General features: G+C 38.9%; 1 long non-coding RNA gene across 1 annotated transcript in view; it reads right to left on the bottom strand.

Annotated features, from left to right (window-relative positions):
- Window positions 1–17085, bottom strand: part of LOC147616521 (uncharacterized) — a 37818-nt gene extending 20733 nt beyond the window's left edge. Inside the window, exon 1 of the long non-coding RNA XR_015262505.1 lies at window positions 17032–17085. This is a non-coding gene — a long non-coding RNA (uncharacterized LOC147616521). The remainder of the gene's footprint in view (window positions 1–17031) is intronic.
- Between the last annotated feature and the right edge of the window lie 457 nt (window positions 17086–17542).

The raw sequence follows: 17542 nt of genomic DNA, 5'->3' as shown, positions 1-17542 counted from the left end.
GATGTAAAAGATTAGATGTGAAAGTATATGGGGTTATATAAATGGGAATGTGAAAATGGATGTATGTATGTGGATGTGGATGTGGATGTATAGATGTGAATGGAAATGTGAATGTGGATGTATGTGAATGTGAATGTAGATGTGGATGTATGTGAATGTGAATGTGGATGTATGTGAATGTGAATGTAGATGTGAATGTGGAATGTGGATGTATAGATGTGGATGTATGGGAATGTGGATGTGGATGTATGTGAATGTGAATGTAGATGTGGATGTATAAATGTGAATGTGGAATGTGGATGTGGATGTAGATGTGGATATATGGATGTGTATGTATGAATGTGGATATGGGATGTGGATGTATAAATGAGGATGTGAAAATGGAGATAAGCATGTAGATGTGGATGTATGGATGTGAATGTGGATGTGGATGTGGATGTATGGATGTGGATATGGATGTGAATATATGATATGTGATGTGAAGGAATCTGAAGTGAAGAGATGGAAAAGGAGGTGATTGGATGAGTACACATATACATGGAATGTGGAATAAGTAATGTTGGATTAATGAGGGATAATGTGGAAAAATGAGAGTTAATATAGAAACTGTATTTGTAAATTGTTTGTAAATGCTGTTTGTAAATGGCTGTTTTATGTCAAGAATGCTGGGGAAGCATTTTGACCGTCTTGTGATTAAGGTCGTGGAGACCTAACTGATAAAGTTGCAACTGCTGACGGAGAGTCAATGGAGGACGTCTCGCGTAGCAAGGTCGACCGAGGTCTTGACCAGCCTCGGTTTGATTAAAATGGTGAGCTTCCGGTACGGTGGATGAGGGACCAAGGAAGCGACCTATGAGTGAAGCGCTAGGTCACCTGCGAAGGATCCTAGAGGGTGCTGACCATACGGTGCTCGGGCTCTGGGTCGCCCAGGATACCCACGCGTGCGTCGAGGAAGATATTGGAACAAGGAGTAAGAGTTGTTTTGTGAAACCGGGCATGAATCTGGTTGACTAACCTTGCTGGTCCTCAACGGATGAGTCCATGGCTCTTTTATATGGATCTGTTGGTTGATCTTGCTGATCTTCAACGAGAGTCCATCTTGATAAGTGATTATATTGCCGAGTATTATGGGCTAGGAACTATGGAAACGGCCTCTGTGTGGATAGGTGGTGAGCGTTCTAGTTGCCAATGATGCCATAGATACTCTGATGAAGGAATGATGGGAAATTATGAATCAACTGGATAAATTGGGAGATTGTGATCAGTGGTACTATGGTTTCATTAAAGGATTGTTTTAAAGTTAGCTGATGCTAAGAAAAAGGCAATTTTCATATTGGGTGTGTAAGTGGTGTGGCTAGTTTTATGTTTGCATGAAATTCCGGCTAGGGGGCCTTGGAACTCTTTTCCTTGGTACCCGGGACAAAACCTAACCAAATTCCAAATTGGATCCCATCACTACAGTGGTTGGGCGGTTGGCTAACCCATGGGATCGGATGGGGTTAGGCTGGACTGATGGATCCATAAATCGAGACTCAACTTTGTTTTTACGATAGATAAAGTAAATCCCGGATAGAAATTGTTCTATGGATAGGAATCAACGGCTGTGCCTCTTGATGGGGAAAAAAGCGTTGATCCCAATGATCCAAGTGCAAGTTTCTACCTTGATTTGACCAAGTACCGTTAAAGGTGCAGTCAGATCAGTTGATCCGTAATGATCTTGACTACGTTAGAGTAAAGAGTTATCCTGGTGGAATCGCCCATGCTTTCCGAGTAAAGGAAGTTTTTCCAGTTTCGGTTTTGGACAAACCGACGGATTAGTCTCTTGTCCGGATATCCGTGGGCGAGGCCCCGAGTGTGAGACCCCTACCCACGCACGATGTGCTACTTCCGCTGCCAGTATCTTGAATCCGTTGCTCGGTGGGAACAGTGGGATCTCACAGTTGGTATCAGAGCGAAATTGAAAGCTAATAAAGATAATTAAATTCTTATCTGAAATTGGTAATAAGAATTCAGAAACAGCATTTTCATAATGTATTTTCATTCCGTAAGCTTCTTTAATGAAGAAATTTTAATCAAAGAAATTGTTTTTATAGATGGAAGTTCCCCATTTATCTGGTATTCCCGACCTCACCCAGTCTCAAGATATGATTGCATTTGCCTTCGAGCATCTCATCTCTTCCGCTTCAACTCAAACAAGCCGAGCAAGACTCGCACGCCATTTCGCGGATTTATATTTTCCTACCCCAGCGGAGAGAATACAACATAAGTGGTTTGCAGGGCAATATGTCCACGCCCATTGCAACCACCATACAATGCTGTGGCAGAATCTCTCATTGACTATGATCCTGTTAAAGCTGAAAATGGTGCGTGGTGTCATTCTATATCATTCGACACCTCGAAATTTCAGACTTTCATGTCGAGTTTATAAACTCCTTAGTCGATTTATCCCTAAGGAGAAAATAATAGCTCCCTTCGCAGTTAGAGAACTTATGTAACAGGGCATGACTATGGCCCAGTACCGTCGTCTTATGCGTCTCTCGAAGAGATTTTGAATTTTGGAGCCGAGCCACTCTATGTAATTATTGCAACTTGTATATAAATATACAAATGTTTTTTTTTAACGGACGATCGGATAAAGAAAAATCTATTTATCAGACTTAAGTCATAGATCTCCAATAAGATCAACTGAGGAGCAAATTATGTCAAAAGTTTATCAAGACGCACAAAAAGGTTGTAATTGTTTGATATAATTCATACAAATTGTTAATTCAAATTGAAATTCGTAAATTAGTAATTGGGTCTTCAATTGGAAGTACCGCAATTGTATGGAACCCTGACTTGCTTGAGACCTAGACATGATGGTATTTACCTTATAGTTTCGAGTATCATGACTATCTGTATATACCGAGGGTATAACTGCAGCTCTTTACCGACAGTATATACGAGTAAATCTAAGACTTGAAATTATAAGCGTTAATGCTATCCAGATGATGATTTTGAATGTGGTTGATATGATTTTTAATTCTGTTTGGGAACTGATGAATTGATTTGGATTCTGATTGAAAAATGATGATCCTTGAAAATGGGTTGAAATGTAATAAGCTGAGCGAAACCACAATGTGGATGATTGGGACGAGTCCCTGTACTGATAAATGATAAAAATGATTCAGCAAATCACTATGAGATTAGTGGATTATGTTGTCAAATTGCTACTGTTAATACTTGAGACGGTAGATCAAGTTAAGGGATGACAAATTGAGAACTTGCTTAACTTAAATTCCATGGAGGAATGTTCAGAAGGAAATTTTCGGTCTAATGGACCAATATCGTGTTAAAGATATGAATGATATGATTTGAATGAATTGTTATTTAATGATGAATTCTATATAAGGGATATTTATCCCCATATTCTGTTGGGTTGACCGGAATATAAGGAATCCCAGAATAAATTGGATTTTAAGCAAAAAAGTTGTCCTCTACTTGCGAGATGAGGACATCTTGCACCTTTTAAGTGGGGTAGAATGTAAGATTCCTCCCCCAGCCTTAGAGGTATACAGGAGTAAGAATCTCCCTTTCTGATCTTATAATTATTCTCTCTCTAAAATAAAAGAAAGATTCTGTTTAAAAAAGGAAGAACCTTTTTCCTGAATACTTCTCAAGAATCCCACCTGTTTTAAGGATTCAGAACAACGAGTTCAGAAGTGAGAATCGATGTTTTGGATATCAAGGTTTTGGTCTCGAGTACGGCCCAAAAGAAGTTCTTTATCTCTTGGGAAGTATAAGAAGTTATCTCCCAGATATTGTGGACCAAAGAAAGTAGGTGATTTAGCTTACGAACTTCTTTTATCTCCTCATCTCAAGTTTCTGAATGCCTTCTATAGAAAAATGTGCCAAACCCAAATCATGGAAAGACGGTAAAACTTCAGTGGCAAGTTACCGTTGGCTTCTAAGTTACGCTAGTTCCTTCCTTTATATAAGTTGCAACTTTTACTTGTCGTTCACAGTAATCTTACTTCCATCGATCTTCTTTCTTTCTTAATCTCCTTCATGGCTTGGCAACAAGAATTAGTTTTATCCATGATGATTTCTCACCTTCAAGACGCAAGGGATTCTGTGAAGAAAGATTTTATAGAACAGTATGAGCGCTCACTTTTTCCTCACTTGGGAACTTCTGTAGCGCAGACAAAATGGCGGACCTATCAAGACATAACTAGGGTAACACCCTGGGGTCAGCAGCACTTTCGTAACAATGTCCGCTTGGCCATGGTTATTGAAGCTTTGGGTTTGGGTCCCCGATACTACTGCGTCATGAGATCAAGGCATCCTGGGTTTTCTGAGCGGGTCTTCTTACTGGCGTGTTTTCTTCCTCATGAGAAGATATGCCTTTACCCCGTTTTTGGCTTGCCTCTCAGAGGTCCTTTTGTTAGAACACCTCATACCACTGAGATAGGCGCAGCAATAACCCACAGAATCATTCCCATAGATGAGTTACCTTATACTTGTGCAGCTTGTGAGGACTGCTTTTGTGACCATATGATGGACGGGCTTATGGAAGTGTAAAGAGTTCCTCTATCTTTACTGTATAAGTTCCGAGAATGAATAAAGTTTAAATCTTGTTCGTATTTTGAATCTTGCTCTCTTTAAGACTTATCTTGGTGGTTAATCTTGATTAAAATTTTTCTCTAAGTCTCATATTCGTGAATCTTGCGAAATTATCACAAGTTGCGAGATGAGGACATCTCGCGTTTTTTAAGTGGGGTAGAATGTAAGATTCCTCTCCCAACCCCTTTTTGATATCTAGTATCTTCCCCTGTAATCAACCCCTCTTCAGAAATATAAAGGCCTTGTTTCTAACTATTTTAGCCTAGAGAGAGAAAATATTCTAGAGAGAGAATAATCAGATTTTGAATATTTTTGGATGGAAAAATATCTCTTATAATTCAGATGAGTTCCCCTGAAACAGAAATTCAAAAAGGATTTTCCAATGTGCAATTGGAATTAATTGGAAATAGGTGTAAAGAACCTTAGTCTAAGGGTCTAGATTTTCAGAAATCTTTAGACTATGGTCCAATTAAGGTTCCTATGGGCCAATAGCATCAATCCATGTGTAGGGAGTAGATAAATCCAATTTGTAAAAAAGAAGATACCCAAAAATGAGTAAATGCTCACATAAGGTGAAGAGTTGAAAATGTACAAGGTTTATTAGTAAAAAACTATGAGCAATATTAAAAATATGAGATATTTTGGGTATCCAAAAATGAGTAAATGCTCACATAAGATGAAGAGTTGAAAATGTACAAGGTTTATTAGTAAAAAACTATGAGCAATATTAAAATGATGCCATTATGACACATATGTAAGGAAGGGGAATTCTTTAAAGGAGGTGCATATTTCACATAAGATGAAGAGTTGAAAATGTACAAGGTTTATTAGTAAAAAAACTATGAGCAATATTAAAATGATTCCATTATGACACATATGTAAGGAAGGGGAATTCTTTAAAGGAGGTGCATATTTCACATGCTTGAATGAGTTTTAAACTCATAAAAATTGAGATATTTCATCTCTCCTCTCTCCTCATTCAAGTCTAGTTCCAAAAAGTTAGCTTAACTGACCTAAAAATGGTCAAATATTGACCAAACTGATTTAGAAAATTCTAGAATCAGTTTGTTTGGTTAGGAGCTCAATTTTTTCTATAAATAGAAGCCTCCCCCTTGATGAAAAATAGATAGTGTTTATGCATCGTTACTCTACTCCACCTAAGCCAAGAACTGTGAATTCATTTAATAATTCACTAGTTTTTGGAGCTTCCCTCTTTCTTCAATCCCCATTAGTGACTCCATCAACATACTTAACCAATTGATTGGTTGGGGGCCTCTACCGTGAACAAAGAATCAAGAAATTTATAAGGTAATTAGTGAATATTGCTCTTTTCTATAATTTCTCAATGTTTCTCTCTTCTCAACCCCTCTCAAGCTTGAGAAGTTTAATTGGTATGGTTTTTTTTTAAATGCTATTGAAGTTTGAATAGTAGTGAAGAGTTACATAATTTAATAAATGCTATTGAAGTTAATTTTCATTTATGTTTAAATTCTAATGATTCTTATGTAAATTCTCTCTCTCACTCAAGAAATGGTCATACTCATGACCCATTCTCAATCCAAATCAAGCTTTTCATAAAGCTTTTCCTTAACCCAAGATAAAGCTATGCTTGAGGCCAAATTAATGGCTTTTTCTTATGCTTTTAGTTTATGTATATTGATGATTCAATCCATTATGGATTGAGGATCCAATTAGAGAATCATTTTAATTATTTCCTTAATGATAAGCTTTATCCCTTAGAAAATTGAGATTTATCAGTCATAGCAGCGGAGCTATGGCAAAATTTTTATAAAAATTATGCATAAAAAATTTTCATTCAAAGCATAAAAAGAGGACTTCCTACCATATTCTAGGAATCATCATCCTAGATTAATTGAAAGAATTTCATTATAATCATGGAGAAATTGAATTTTAATATTATGCATAAAGGATAAATTTTTATATCAAAAGTGTTATTTTTACCATTTTTATTTTCATGCATAGAAGTATGCATAATGGATAAATTTTTATATCAAAAGTGTTACTTTTATCATTTTTACTTTCATGCATAGAAGTATGCATAAAGGATAAATTTTTATATCAAAAGTGTTATTTTTACCATTTTTATTTTCATGCATAGAAGTATGCATAATGGATAAATTTTTATATCAAAAGTGTTACTTTTATCATTTTTATTTCATACATAAAAGTATGCATAAAAGAAAATTTTTATATCAAAAGTGTTACTTTTATCATTTTTAATTTTCATGCATAGAAGTATGCATAAAGGAAAATTTTTATATCAAAAGTGTTACTTTTATCATTTTTAATTTTCATGCATAGAAGTATGCATAAAGGAAAAAATTTTATATCAAAAGTGTTACTTTTATCATATTGGATTTCATGCATATAGGTATGCATAAAAGATATTCTTTTTATACTAAAAGTATGATTTTCCTCATAAATGGATTTTATGCTTAACTTAGATGCATAAGAGAAATTCTTTTATTCTAAAAGTATAATTCCCTACCAAATTGAAATCATGCATAAGAAGATGCATAAAAGATTGATTTTAATTTCGAAAGTGTTAGTCTCCTTAAATGGAATTTATGTATAAATAAATGTGTAGAGAAATCTTATATCAAATAAAAGAATTCTCTTTTTTTTTTTTTTTAAGATATGAAATGTGATAAGATGTGATAAGAGGTGTATGAGATGTGATAAGAATTGATAAGATGTGTATGGAAAGTGATAGGATGTGATAAGAGGTGTGATAAGAGGTGATAAGATGCTTATGAAATGAGTTAGGATGTGATAAGATGAATTCAGATGTGTATGGGGGGATGAGGTAAGAAGTGTATGTGATAGGATAAGATGTATATGGGTTGTGATAGGGCGAGAATGGATGTGATGTAAAAGATTAGATGTGAAAGTATATGGGGTTATATAAATGGGAATGTGAAAATGGATGTATGTATGTGGATGTGGATGTGGATGTATAGATGTGAATGGAAATGTGAATGTGGATGTATGTGAATGTGAATGTAGATGTGGATGTATGTGAATGTGAATGTGGATGTATGTGAATGTGAATGTAGATGTGAATGTGGAATGTGGATGTATAGATGTGGATGTATGGGAATGTGGATGTGGATGTATGTGAATGTGAATGTAGATGTGGATGTATAAATGTGAATGTGGAATGTGGATGTGGATGTAGATGTGGATATATGGATGTGTATGTATGAATGTGGATATGGGATGTGGATGTATAAATGAGGATGTGAAAATGGAGATAAGCATGTAGATGTGGATGTATGGATGTGAATGTGGATGTGGATGTGGATGTATGGATGTGGATATGGATGTGAATATATGATATGTGATGTGAAGGAATCTGAAGTGAAGAGATGGAAAAGGAGGTGATTGGATGAGTACACATATACATGGAATGTGGAATAAGTAATGTTGGATTAATGAGGGATAATGTGGAAAAATGAGAGTTAATATAGAAACTGTATTTGTAAATTGTTTGTAAATGCTGTTTGTAAATGGCTGTTTTATGTCAAGAATGCTGGGGAAGCATTTTGACCGTCTTGTGATTAAGGTCGTGGAGACCTAACTGATAAAGTTGCAACTGCTGACGGAGAGTCAATGGAGGACGTCTCGCGTAGCAAGGTCGACCGAGGTCTTGACCAGCCTCGGTTTGATTAAAATGGTGAGCTTCCGGTACGGTGGATGAGGGACCAAGGAAGCGACCTATGAGTGAAGCGCTAGGTCACCTGCGAAGGATCCTAGAGGGTGCTGACCATACGGTGCTCGGGCTCTGGGTCGCCCAGGATACCCACGCGTGCGTCGAGGAAGATATTGGAACAAGGAGTAAGAGTTGTTTTGTGAAACCGGGCATGAATCTGGTTGACTAACCTTGCTGGTCCTCAACGGATGAGTCCATGGCTCTTTTATATGGATCTGTTGGTTGATCTTGCTGATCTTCAACGAGAGTCCATCTTGATAAGTGATTATATTGCCGAGTATTATGGGCTAGGAACTATGGAAACGGCCTCTGTGTGGATAGGTGGTGAGCGTTCTAGTTGCCAATGATGCCATAGATACTCTGATGAAGGAATGATGGGAAATTATGAATCAACTGGATAAATTGGGAGATTGTGATCAGTGGTACTATGGTTTCATTAAAGGATTGTTTTAAAGTTAGCTGATGCTAAGAAAAAGGCAATTTTCATATTGGGTGTGTAAGTGGTGTGGCTAGTTTTATGTTTGCATGAAATTCCGGCTAGGGGGCCTTGGAACTCTTTTCCTTGGTACCCGGGACAAAACCTAACCAAATTCCAAATTGGATCCCATCACTACAGTGGTTGGGCGGTTGGCTAACCCATGGGATCGGATGGGGTTAGGCTGGACTGATGGATCCATAAATCGAGACTCAACTTTGTTTTTACGATAGATAAAGTAAATCCCGGATAGAAATTGTTCTATGGATAGGAATCAACGGCTGTGCCTCTTGATGGGGAAAAAAGCGTTGATCCCAATGATCCAAGTGCAAGTTTCTACCTTGATTTGACCAAGTACCGTTAAAGGTGCAGTCAGATCAGTTGATCCGTAATGATCTTGACTACGTTAGAGTAAAGAGTTATCCTGGTGGAATCGCCCATGCTTTCCGAGTAAAGGAAGTTTTTCCAGTTTCGGTTTTGGACAAACCGACGGATTAGTCTCTTGTCCGGATATCCGTGGGCGAGGCCCCGAGTGTGAGACCCCTACCCACGCACGATGTGCTACTTCCGCTGCCAGTATCTTGAATCCGTTGCTCGGTGGGAACAGTGGGATCTCACAGTATTCAGGAAAAAGGTTCTTCCTTTTTTAAACAGAATCTTTCTTTTATTTTAGAGAGAGAATAATTATAAGATCAGAAAGGGAGATTCTTACTCCTGTATACCTCTAAGGCTGGGGGAGGAATCTTACACCTGCATTGTCGCTCGCCTCTGTAGCGAGCAAGGGTTGAGGTAAATATGCCAAATGGAGTTTTTGGTATTTATACTAGTTTGACATACACATCTTTTGGTATTTATCCTAATTTTACATAGGATATCATACTTAAGCTACGGGGGGGGGACTATATGTAGGGATTTAAAGTGTGTCTTCCTTTGTGTTGCAGGTCTTTGTTGACAACAAAGATTTTTTGAAAGAGCTGGAGTAACAAGTGAACTGAACCGCCCACAGTAGAGGGGTTCTTGTTGACACCTAAGAGAATGTTTAACCTCCCACCACAGTTTTTGGTAGAGAGACTTTTCTGTACAAGGTTTTCTGCACAGTCATGACACTATAAATAGGTCTGGAATTTAGTTTATTTTGTAGTTCAATATACCCGAAGTAACCAAGTCATTATGTGGAATCTATTCACTAAGTTTTTCCAATAAAATGTATGAGTGTGGTTCATGCCTTTATGTTTGCAAATTAACTATAAAGTCCTAGCCCACAGTCGTTCGAATAGGTTTCTCATGCACATTCAATACTTTTTTGAAACACAGAAGCGTTATTTGTGCAGTTATCTTAGGATAGGTGAGTAAAGAAATTACATGGGAGCACCACATAGAGGAGTTGGGTTGCAACTGATGGGAGCTGTCTTCAAAGAGCTTCGCTTGCCATATTTTCTTTTGATCTTTGAGGTGTGTATGTTGAGTCAGTGGAGATGTCGCAGCACATTGTCTCAATGGAGTTGGTGTGATGCTTGAGAGTATTCCTGTAAACTGCACTTTTGTTTTAGTTTAGTTTTATAGTTATTCTATTACAAGCCTCATGGTTTTGCGATCTATTTCTTCTGTCAAGTACTGAAATGTTTTGGGAGAATTCTAGGCTTCATGTTTAAATAATGTCACAAGAAGGGTGCTCTAGTGCTGCATCTAATATTTGCGAGTCTTCATAAATCATGTTCCTTGCATGGTATTGTATCGAAACATTCTAGTGTTGACCTTAAACTTGTCACTAGAGGAATTGTGATGCTGATTGCAGAGCACATCATGCATTCAGTGTTGTGTGCAAGGCGTAGATGGTCCAGGATATGCCATGGGATTGGTTGCTCAGGTTAGGTGGTCTGGTTCGACCCCGACCCCAATTGGATGTAGGTTGAAGTGGTGGGATTTTTTGGGTAGTTCTGAAGAGACAGGCAATGAGTCAAGGCAGCATGGTAAGTGATAGGCGATGTATAGGTTCTTCATGGAAGGCCTGTGTTTGTTGTGGAAATGGTCTGGACCCTTCCAACAACATGAGGTAGTTGGTAGAACCAGTCCACAACCCGTGATTGGTGGAAAGAGTGCCAGGACCACTATGTGATGATTTGCATGGGTAGATGGCGGTTCGGATCTTCATGGCACAACACGAGAGTATGGTGCAATGTCAGTGTGTGAAAGAGATGAGAAGGCTTCGTGAAAAAAAAACGCTAGCCAGGGTGAGGTAGTGGTGTGAAAGTGGAGTCAAAGTTGAGGTTATACGCATGGAAGAAGCTCATTGGAGGTATGTGCAAGGTCGAGGGTTCTCCAAGCGATGGGTTGTACCATGAGGTTAGCTTGTGTCCGCCATGGCCCCTCCATTCATAGATGTATTTGGAGGGTTGGCATTGGTGAGGTTAGGTATAGGTGCATGTGTAACGTGAACAGACTTAGGCAGTTTATGAGAAACAGTGTGTATTGCACCGGGAAGTCGTAGAAATGAGGATCAATTTGAGCTCACTTGTTTATGATATGTGGTCTCCAAATGCAACATAAAAAGCTAGGAAAGGCTTTTTTGGCCTAATGAGTGTTGTTCATCCCTTCTAACCTTATTTCCTTGCATGATGGAATCCATGGTTGTTTCTTGTACCAATATGAACCAATTCGTACCATACGGTTCTTACGGTACGTTATGACTGTTTTTGTCTGTTTTTTGATGGTTTTTTTGGGCTTGTCTTGGCTATAGGCTTGAGCTCTTGAGCAACTCCTTTAAAGTGCTCCCCCACCAAACGTTCCCTCACATTCAAGCTTGAAGGTCCATAGTTTGTTAAGTGTTAAAAAAATCCGTATTTTATCGTACGGTATCCCAAAATTTCATATCGTACCAAAAATTCCTGTACAGTATGGACCGTATGGTATCGTATTTTCAGACCGTGACAACTATGATGGCATCATATAAGATTAGAAGAATTGGTCCTTCTAAAGCTATTTCCTTGCATGATGGCATCTTATAAGGTTAGGAAGAATTTACAGTAGTTGTCTTTGATGACATCTTGGTTAGTAGCAAGGCATAAATCATCTGCAAAAGACATCTATGCGTGTGAGAGAAGAAGACTTGTGAAAGTGGAGTTCTTAAATGGGATTCAAGATTTGGAACTTCACCACCCATTTTCTAGGACCAACAAGTAAATTCAATATTATTTTGTTTCTGAATTTCAGAGGTAAATTTTTTATGAGTTTTTGGGATCAACCATCCTTCTCAGTATTGACATGCCTTAATATGCCTCTTTTTGTTGGGAAGAGATTTACATGCACCCACATGACTCCGACCTTTCCCCTGCCTCCCCTGCATTGTCGCTCGCGTCTGTAGCGAGCGAGGGTTGCGCTCAAGACTTGGAAGTAGACAAATATGCCAAATGGAGTTTTTGGTATTTATACTAGTTTGACATACACATCTTTTGGTATTTATCCTAATTTTACATAGGATATCATACTTAAGCTACGGGGGGGACTATATGTAGGGATTTAAAGTGTGTCTTCATTTGTGTTGCAGGTCTTTGTTGACAACAAAGATTTTTTGAAAGAGCTGGAGTAACAAGTGAACTGAAGCGCCCACAGTAGAGGGGTTCTTGTTGAAACCTAAGGAATGTTTAACCTCCCACCACAGTTTTTGGTAGAGAGACTTTTTTGTACAAGGTTTTTGTACAGTCATGACACTATAAATAGGTCTGGAATTTAGTTTATATTGTAGTTGAATATACCTGAAGTAACCAAGTCATTCTGTGGAATCTATAAGTTTTTCTAATAAAATGTATGAGTGTGGTTCATGCCTTTATGTTTGCAAATTCACTGTAAAGTCCTAGCCCACAGTCGTTCGAATAGGTTTCTCATGCACATTCAATACTTTTTTGAAACAGAGAAGCGTTATTTGTGCAGTTATCTTAGGATAGGTGAGTAAAGAAATTACATGGGAGCACCACATAGAGGAGTTGGGTTGCAACTGATGGGAGCTGTCTTCAAAGAGCTTCGCTCGCCATATTTTCTTTTGATCTTTTGAGGTGTGTATGTTGAGTCAGTGGAGATGTCGCAGCACATTGTCTCAATGGAGTTGGTGTGATGCTTGAGAGTATTCCTGTAAACTGCACTTTTAATTTAGTTTAGTTTTATAGTTATTCTATTACAAGCCTCATGGTTTTGCGATCTTTTTCTTCTGTACTGAAATGTTTTGGGAGAATTCTAGGCTTCATGTGCCAAATAATGTCACAAGAAGGGGTCTCTAGTGCTGCATCTAATATTTGCGAGTCTTCATAAATCATGTTCCTTGCATGGTATTGTATCGAAACATTCTAGTGTGTACCTTAAACTTGTCACTAGAGGAATTGTGATGCTGATTGCAAAGCACATCATGCATTCCGTGTTGTGTGCAAGGCGTAGATGGTTCAGGATATGCCATGGGGTTGGTTGCTGAGGTTAGGTGGTCTGGTTCGAGACCGACCCCAATTGGATGTAGGTTAAAGTGGTGGGATTTTTTGGGTAGTTCTGATGACAGGCAGTGAGTCGAGGCAGCATGGTAAGTGATAGGCGTTGTATAGGTTCTTCATGGAAGGCCTGTGTTTGTTGTGGAAATGGTCTGGACCCTTCCAACATGAGGTAGTTGGTAGAAGCAGTCCACATCCCGTGATTGGTGGAAAGAGTGCCAGGACCACTATGTGATGATTTGCATGGGTAGATGGCGGTTCGGATCTTCGTGGCACGACACGAGAGTATGAGTGTGTGAAGTCGAGAGATGAGAAGGCTTCGTGAAAAAAACACTAGCCAGGGTGAGGTAGTGGTGTGAAAGTGGAGTCAAAGTTGAGGTTATATGCATGGAAGAAGCTCATTGGAGGTATGTGCAAGGTCGAGGGTTCTCCAAGCGATGGGTTGTACCATGAGGTTAGCTTGTGTCCGCCATGGCCCCTCCATTCATAGATGTATTTGGAGGGTTGGCATTGGTGAGGTTAGGTATAGGTGCATGTGTAACGTGACCAGTAACGTGACCAGACTTAGGCAGTTTATGAGAAACAGTGTGTATTGCACCGGGAAGTCGTAGAAATGAGGATCAATTTGAGCTCACTTGATTATGATATGTGGTCTCCAAATGCAACATAAAAAGCTAGGAAAGGCTTTTTTGGCCTAATGAGTGTTGTTCATGTTGGCCCTTCTAATATTATTTCCTTGCATGATGGAATCCATGGTTGTTTCTTGTACCAATATGAACCAATTTGTACCATACGGTTCTTACGGTACGATATGACTGTTTTTGTCTGTTTTTCGATGGTTTTTTTGGGCTTGTCTTGGCTATAGGCGCTCTTGAGCAACTCCTTTAAAGTGCTCCCCCACCAAACGTTCCCTCACATTCAAGCCTGAAGGTCCATAGTTTGTTAAGTGTTAAAAAAACCCGTATTTTACGGTATTCGAAAATTTCATATCGTACCAAAAATTCCCGTACAGTATGGACCGTCTGGTATCGTATTTTCAGACCGTGTGACAACTTTGATGGCATCATATAAGATTTGTAAGAATTGGTCCTTCTAAAGCTATTTCCTTGCATGATGGCAAGGAACATGATTTATGTGAACACTCGCAAATATTAGATGCAGCACTAGAGCACCCTTCTTGTGACATTATTTGGCACATGAAGCCTAGAATTCTCCCAAAACATTTCAGTACTTGACAGAAGAAAAAGATCGCAAAACCATGAGGCTTGTAATAGAATAACTATAAAACTAAACTAAAACAAAAGTGCAGTTTACAGGAATACTCTCAAGCATCACACCAACTCCATTGAGACAATGTGCTGCGACATCTCCACTGACTCAACATACACACCTCAAAAGATCAAAAGAAAATATGGCGAGCGAAGCTCTTTAAAGACAGCTCCCATCAGTTGCAACCCAACTCCTCTATGTGGTGCTCCCATGTAATTTCTTTACTCACCTATCCTAAGATAACTGCACAAATAACGCTTCTTTGTTTCAAAAAAGTATTGAATGTGCATGAGAAACCTATTCGAAGAACGACTGTGGGCTAGGACTTTACAGTGAATTTGCAAACATAAAGGCATGAACCACACTCATACATTTTATTGGAAAAACTTAGTGTGAATAGATTCCACAGAATGACTTGGTTACTTCAGGTATATTCAACTACAAAATAAACTAAATTCCAGACCTATTTATAGTGTCATGACTGTACAGATGTCTTTTGCAGATGATTTATGCCTTGCTACTAACCAAGATGTCATATCAAACACAGCTGCTGTAAATTCTTCCTAACCTTATAAGATGCCATCATGCAAGGAAATAGCTTTAGAAGGACCAATTCTTTCTAATCTTATATGATGCCATCATAGTTGTCACGGTCTGGTAATACGATACTATACGGTCCATACTGTATGGGAGTTTTTGGTACAATATGAAATTTTGGGATACCGTACGATAAAATACGGGTTTTTTTTACACTTAACAAACTATGGACCTTCAAGCTTGAATGTGAGGGAACAATTGGGGGGGGAGCACTTTAAAGGAGTTGCTCAAGAGCTCAAGCCTATAGCCAAGACAAGCCTATAGCCAAGACAAGCCCAAAAAAACCATCGAAAAATAGACAAAAACAGTCATATCATACCGTAAGAACCGTATGGTACGAATTGGTTCATATTGGTACAAGAAACAACCATGGATTCCATCATGCAAGGAGATAATATTAGAGGGGCCAACATGAACAACACTCATTAGGCCAAAAAAGCCTTTCCTAGCTTTTTATGTTGCATTTGGAGGCCACATATCATAATCAAGTGAGCTCAAATTGATCCTAATTTCTACGACTTCCCGGTGCAATACACATTGTTTCTCATAAACTGCCTAAGTCTGTTCACGTTACACATGCACCTATACCTAACCTCACCAATGCCAACCCTCCAAATACATCTATGAATGGAGGGGCCATGGCGGACACAAGCTAACCTCATGGTACAACCCATCGCTTGGAGAACCCTCGACCTTGCACATACCTCCAATGAGCTTCTTCCATGTGTATAACCTCAACTTTGACTCCACTTTCACACCACTACCTCACCCTCGCTAGCGTTTTTTTTCACGAAGCCTTCTCATCTCTCGACTTCACACACTGACATTGCACCATACTCTCGTGTCGTGCCATGAAGATCCGAACCGCCATCTACCCATGCAAATCATCACATAGTGGTCCTGGCACTCTTTCCACAAATCACGGGTTGTGGAGTGCTTCTACCAACTACCTCATGTTGGAAGGGTCTAGACCATTTCCACAACAAACAGAGGCCTTCCATGAAGAACCTATACATCGCCCATCACTTACCATGCTGCCTCGACTCACTGCCTGTCATCAGAACTACCCAAAAAATCCCACCACTTCAACCTACATCCAATTGGGGCCGGTCTCGAACCAGACCACCTAACCTCAGCAACCAACCCCTTGGCATATCCTGAACCATCTACGCCTTGCACACAACACTGAATGCATGATGTGCTCTGTAATCAGCATCACAATTCCTCTAGTGACAAGTTTAAGGTCAACACTAGAATGTTTCGATATAATACCATGCAAGGAACATGATTTATGAAGACTCGCAAATATTAGATGCAGCACTAGAGCACCCTTCTTGTGACATTATTTGCCACATGAAGCCTAGAATTCTCCCAAAACATTTCAGTACTTGACAGAAGAAAAAGATCGCAAAACAATGAGGCTTGTAATAGAATAACTATAAAACTAAACTAAAACAAAAGTGCAGTTTACAGGAATACTCTCAAGCATCACACCAACTCCATTGAGACAATGTGCTGCGACATCTCCACTGACTCAACATACACACCTCAAAAGATCAAAAGAAAATATGGCAAGCGAAGCTCTGTAAAGACAGCTCCCATCAGTTGAAACCCAACTCCTCTATGTGGTGCTCCCATGTAATTTCTTTACTCACCTATCCTAAGATAACTGCACAAATAACGCTTCTGTGTTTCAAAAAAGTATTGAATGTGCATGAGAAACCTATTCGAACGACTGTGGGCCAGGACTTTACAGTGAATTTGCAAACATAAAGGCATGAACCACACTCATACATTTTATTGGAAAAACTTAGTGTGAATAGATTCCACAGAATGACTTGGTTACTTCAGGTATATTCAACTACAAAATAAACTAAATTCTAGACCTATTTATAGTGTCATGACTTTACAGAAAACCTTGTACAAAAAAGTCTCTCTACCAAAAACTATGGTGGGAGGTTAAACATTTTCTTAGGTGTCAACAAGAACCCCTCTACTTTGGGCGATTCAGTTCACTTGTTACTCCAGCTCTTTCAAAAAATCTTTGTTGTCAACAAAGACCTGCAACACAAATGAAGACACACTTTAAATCCCTACATATAGTCCCCCCCGTAGCTTAAGTATGATATCCTATGTAAAATTACGATAAATACCAAAAGATGTGTATGTCAAACTAGTATAAATACCAAAAACACCATTTGGCATATTTGTCTACTGCCAAGTCTTGAGCGCAACCCTCGCTCGCTACAGAGGCGAGCGACAATGCAGGGGAGGCCGGGGAAAGGTCGGAGTCATGTGGGTGCATGTAAATCTCTTCCCAACAAAAAGAGGCATATTAAGGCATGTCAATACTGAGAAGGATGGTTGATCCCAAAAACTCATCAAAAATTTACCTCT

The sequence above is a fragment of the Cibotium barometz genome, chromosome 38 (assembly GCF_041138505.1).
Source record: "Cibotium barometz isolate CiBa-2024 chromosome 38, ASM4113850v1, whole genome shotgun sequence".
NCBI classification, from domain to species: Eukaryota; Viridiplantae; Streptophyta; class Polypodiopsida; order Cyatheales; family Cibotiaceae; genus Cibotium; species Cibotium barometz.
Note: the sequence above shows the minus strand (reverse complement) of the source record. Positions and strands in the feature narration are given on the sequence as shown.